This window comes from Haplochromis burtoni, unplaced genomic scaffold (assembly GCF_018398535.1).
Source record: "Haplochromis burtoni strain Fernald_Lab_line unplaced genomic scaffold, NCSU_Asbu1 Contig_596, whole genome shotgun sequence".
Lineage (NCBI taxonomy): Eukaryota > Metazoa > Chordata > Actinopteri > Cichliformes > Cichlidae > Haplochromis > Haplochromis burtoni.
The window spans coordinates 213791-219147 of NW_024582957.1; the positions used below are offsets into that span (position 1 = coordinate 213791).

Here is a 5357-nt window from a genome sequence, read left to right on the forward strand (position 1 = left end):
ATGAATACTCATGCAATGAAGCTCCTGGTTCACAGTTTTTGTGCTGATGTTAAGAGCAGAAGAAGTTATTAAGTCAGCAGAGCATTAGCTATTTCTCATCCACTATGTCCCTCTGTACTCAGCAACATCACTCTACAACTTTACGTGGTCTGCCACTTGGTCCTTAAAAGCTTTCACTTTGCATCAATGCCGCTTACAATTGATGATGGAATATCCGGGAGGGAAGAAATTTCACAAACTGACTTGCTATTATAGTGCCACGCTCGAGTTCAGTGAACTCTTTAGTACCAAACATTCTTTCACATTCTTTTGTAAAGGCAGACTGCATGGATAGGTGCTTGATGTTATACACTTGTTGCAATGGAATTTACAAAACACCTTAATTCAAAGATGAAGAGGTGTGGCACTTTTGTCCATATAGTGAACTTTTGGACAAGGCTAATTCTGACACGTTCATGTGGCTGTTAACAATTTCTTGGGTTTTTTTACATTTTTGGTCACATCAATTAAAACACCAGTTTTTCTTTAACTCCATGGAAAAAGATGGAAAGCATTTCTGTATTACTTTATAACAAGTTACAGTTTTACCAAGTACACCACTGATGTTAGAATTCTAAATATGGACAAATCAGTGCACTGATTTTTATTTCCATGTCTACTGAGTTTATTCAACTTTATCTGGCTTTCAACATATGCCCCACCCCCTGCATTCGTAATACACATTCCAGTTTGCAATGAGACGGTATGTCATGTAGTCAGGCAAAAACCTTTTGATCTGCATTAGAGGCAAGTTTACAGTAACTTTGAGTAATCTGCAATATATGAACTATGTTACTCTGCTTCCCATTAAACAAATAACATACAACGATTTAGTGTGCTGTCACCTTTACTACAAAAATAAACTACTTGCTTACCGATATCATTATTTGAATAAATAAACCAAGTCCAAAGTCATTAAGAAGCGGGTTACAGTGGGGTTTCCACTCTGTGTTGTATGCAATTACAGCCCTTACGCAGAGTGTTTTGACATATTTATGGACTGCATTGTTTTTTTTGTACAATTACCTAACCAGTCTGTGCTTCTTCCTGGAAGTAAATAGACGGTGCTGGCCACATGTTAAGGTCCTCGCAGTCCAGTCATTGATGTTATAATAGCAGATGGTTGTGATGTTCTCAGTTGGGTGTTGGCTATTGAATTGTCTCCTTCTTGGAAGCCAACTAACCAGAACATATTTAGGGGAAGTGTGTGCGTGTGTGTGCATCAGCTCAATGACCAGCCCAATGGCTGGGGGAGCTGACCTCAAGCACATGTGTATTAGGGGTGCTATTGGGAGGGTGGACGGACGGTGTGGAAGTGTTCACCTTCAAGTAGAAAATAGACCTCCCTCGTCTGTACAGCAAGCATTTAACATATTAGAATAATCAACCTTGGATTTTCTTTCCCAAGTACAATTCAATTAGCCTGTAAAAAATCAGTGTAAGCAGACTGAAGATGCTATAATTAAGGTTGTGAAATGGATTGGTATTGACAACGTCCTACCCACACCCCAACGATCTCACCCCACACGTGTGCATGAAGCGCCTTGAGGCAACAGTTGTTGTGATTTGGCGCTATATATAAATAAAGTTGAATTGAGTGGTGATTCATTGTAAAACACAAGCTGCAGTCAGGGTCTTACATTTATAGCAGCGAGCACATGCCACATGTATATTTAACCCTGATCACACACAAAGAGTCAAGGTCACCTTCTTGTAACGACACAGCATGTCAGTATATAGGGCCTCTGAGGATGAAGGATGTTATAAAGATAGAACATCTTAATGTTTTTTGGAAAAACACTCACACAAAATCCCAAAACAGTACTTGGGTACATTACTTGTGAACATTTGAAAACTGATTTTCTTGAAACTGGTCTTAATTCAAACTGTAAAAAATATTGTGGGTGAATGCAATAAGTGGATGCCATCTTGACTGAAAGCTATCTAGTCATTCATATAGACGCTGCATATGCTGCATGGCTCAAATCCAACCCACAGCCCTTTGCCACCTGTGTTCCCTGCTCACACTCCCTCAGCTTTCCTGTCATTTTTCAATTTACCCTTTCAAATAAAGCTGTAAAAAGCCCAAAAAAACCAACATGGAACCCTAACCATACTGTGTGTGGAGGTCCACACCTGTTATTGCCACTGTGGAGCTCCATAGTGGCTGCAGCCAGGTGCTCTTGACACATGAACGAACAATAGCATGTTAGCTTTGTTTGTTTTTCCTTTGAGAAAAATATCTGCCTTCTTAGCTGCACTATATACAGCTAAATTTTATAGTAGTTGTTAACTCTTTCTTTTATCTTTTACTTTGTGGCATGCAGTTTAGCTTAGCTTTTTGTACTTAATTAGGAGGCGGCTGTTGCTAGCCGGTCAACCAAAACAGTGGGGAGTTGGGCTGAACAACTAAACGATGAGCCAACAAAGGTTAAGGTTAAAGTTGCCTTACAAAACTGTAAAATCTGTAAAGATTTAAACAATCGCTTTGTTCATTCAGTGGGCTGGTTTCAGTCATTATGCAAAGGTAAAATGGTAAATGGCATGTATGTATAGCGCTTTACTTAGTCCCTAAGGACCCCAAAGCGCTTTACACTACATTCAGTAATTCACCCATTTACACACATACAAAATGTACTGTTTATAAGATTGGGGAAACCTGCAGTCAGCTGAGACTGAAGAAGTCCCTTGGATGGGTGACGAAACGTTTCTCCCACTGAAAACACTACGTCCAGATGAACAGAATCAACTTTGGAGATAAGCAGAATGTTATTTCAATCTATATCAACAATGCAGCTTCAAATCAGAAGTGAGTCAAAAAAAAGACCACAATCTGATTAGTGAGTCAGTTAGCCATTGCTAGCTGTCTTTTATTTCGTTGTGTCAAAATTAAATATATTTAGGACATTTTTTATATTTTTAGTAGGATTTTTTTAGGATACCCAGCATTATTTTTGACTTAGTTTCTTCTCCAGAGTTTTAAATCTGTTACTTTTCTCTCTCACTAGACCTCACTTGTACATGAGAAAACAGATGCACCATATTTTATTTATAGACCACAACAGGGTAAGTTGGTTGTACATCCATCCATTCTGTTCGAGGAAAAGCTAAACAGACCTCATTTAGCATGAGGGAAGCACATTCACAACACACTGAATTCCTCTCAAGTCATTTGGAGTTACGCAAGTGCCTTCACTGTGCATGAGATAAGCCTTCAGAGACAGAAACAGTCTTGTTTTTGTAAAGTAATATCTGTCAGCCAGAAGACATTGTAAGCATCTTTCTACTGTAGTGTAACCCGTAAACCTACATCACGCTGACATATTGAGAGCAGGTAGCTTTCTTGATGTTGTTATTGCTTCTAATTATGACATAGATATTCCATGCTTATGGTGTGTGGTGTGTCAGAGGATTAAAAGGATTAATGTGCAAACAGACGCACTTCTGTGTAGCCCGAGCTAAAAAGTTGAAAACCTCTTGTATTTGTTGCAGTTTTTTGTTTTTGCAGTTCAGTGCCCGGACATGTTCTGTTCTTATCAGCTGAGTCTCAGGACAACGTGTCTAATAAGATGCATCGTGAGCTCGTCTTCTTTGGTCCGAGTCCAGTGAAAACACCCACAAACTCACCTTCTGTTGTCATGGAGATTAGATGATTCTAAAATGACACCATTTTTGTTCTTCTGAGTTCAGAGTTCAGAGTTCAAGGCTAATTCTGACACGTTCATGTGGCTGTTAACATTTTCTTGGTTTTTTTACATTTTTGGTCACATCAATTAAAACACCAGTTTTTCTTTAACTCCATGGAAAAAGATGGAAAGCATTTCTGTATTACTTTATAACAAGTTACAGTTTTACCAAGTACACCACTGATGTTAGAATTCTAAATATGGACAAATCAGTGCACTGATTTTTATTTCCATGTCTACTGAGTTTATTCAACTTTATCTGGCTTTCAACATATGCCCCACCCCCTGCATTCGTAATACACGTTCCAGTTTGCAATGAGACGGTATGTCATGTAGTCAGGCAAAAACCTTTTGATCTGCATTAGAGGCAAGTTTACAGTAACTTTGAGTAATCTGCAATATATGAACTATGTTACTCTGCTTCCCATTAAACAAATAACATACAACGATTTAGTGTGCTGTCACCTTTAATGTTTTGTGGAAGAGTTATCAATGAAGGATGAGCTCATAAAGACTCAAGTGTTGAGCTGCTTAAGCAAATAAGTTATGATACAGAGAGGAGAAAAGCCTGTGTGCCAACTGGCAGTGTAGGTATAAATATACAGGGATTGAAAGATGAGCTGATGGGAAACAGCATTTAGGACTGAGTGAGGACGTCTGTTTCTCTATAGGTTTCTGCCCACTATGTCTCTTTCTATGTTGCTCAATAGCAAAGCTGTTTTCTTGTTTTATTTTCTCTCACAGTCTCAAGTCTGTCAGTCTAAAGTCTTACTTCAAGACTTATGTCATTTGAAAAAATTCTGAATCAAGCCTCATGTGTATTAAAGGACATTTACATTAAGTCTCAAAGATTCTGAGTTCCTAAACCTTAAATGTCTCATAGAAGTCCACATCATTTCTGAAGACTCAAGTCCGAAGTCTTTTAAAAGCAGTCTTAAGTCATTTATAAACAGTCTCTTAGCTGTTCTTTCCCAATTTAACTGAATCACACGAAACCTGTTCTAAATCCTAATATTCGTAGAATTACTTGAGTCCTGTTGTCCTTTTGGTGTTGGACGAAAAGGACAAAAGCTCCTTGTGTAGTGTCTTTGTGGGCACTTGGCTTCCAAATTTTATACTGACTGTCTCAGAGCATTTCAAAAGAGGCTTTGCTGAATTATTGTTTCTGTGGTTATATTTTATTCCTCGAAACATGACTCCACCTATCCATCCACTCAGAGTTACCATGTAGTGGTGTTTATTCCATCAAATCTGAGCATTATCTCATTGTAGACAGGTTGCCAAATTTCTGAACCGGATGGAAGGGAATTGATTGCAGCTGCTGGAAAAGTTTGTCTTCCTGCGAAAACATTCCTGCTTGTATTGTTGTTTTATTAGCACATCATAAGCCCTGGTAGAGCTTGATGAAAAAAAGAGAAATTGTGCAAATGCTCCACAAAAGTTATCCAACGTATCATTCAGAATCAGAATCACAGTAAAATGTTGTAGTTTTAGTTTAATGTATGTCAGTGAAGAAAATTATTGCTGTACCCAGTGGGCTAAACCTTCTTTCAAGCTCATCCCCAGGCCTGGTTCCAGAGTGGGACCCTGGTATCCCTGTTCCTGGGTCCCTTGATATTTACGTAGAGGGTC

At 38.7% G+C, this 5357-nt stretch overlaps 1 protein-coding gene across 2 annotated transcripts in view; it reads left to right on the plus strand.

The window, feature by feature from the left end:
- The window catches only part of ablim2 (actin binding LIM protein family, member 2), a 99868-nt gene that overhangs the window by 35201 nt on the left and 59310 nt on the right, over window positions 1-5357 (plus strand). The window lies entirely within an intron of this gene.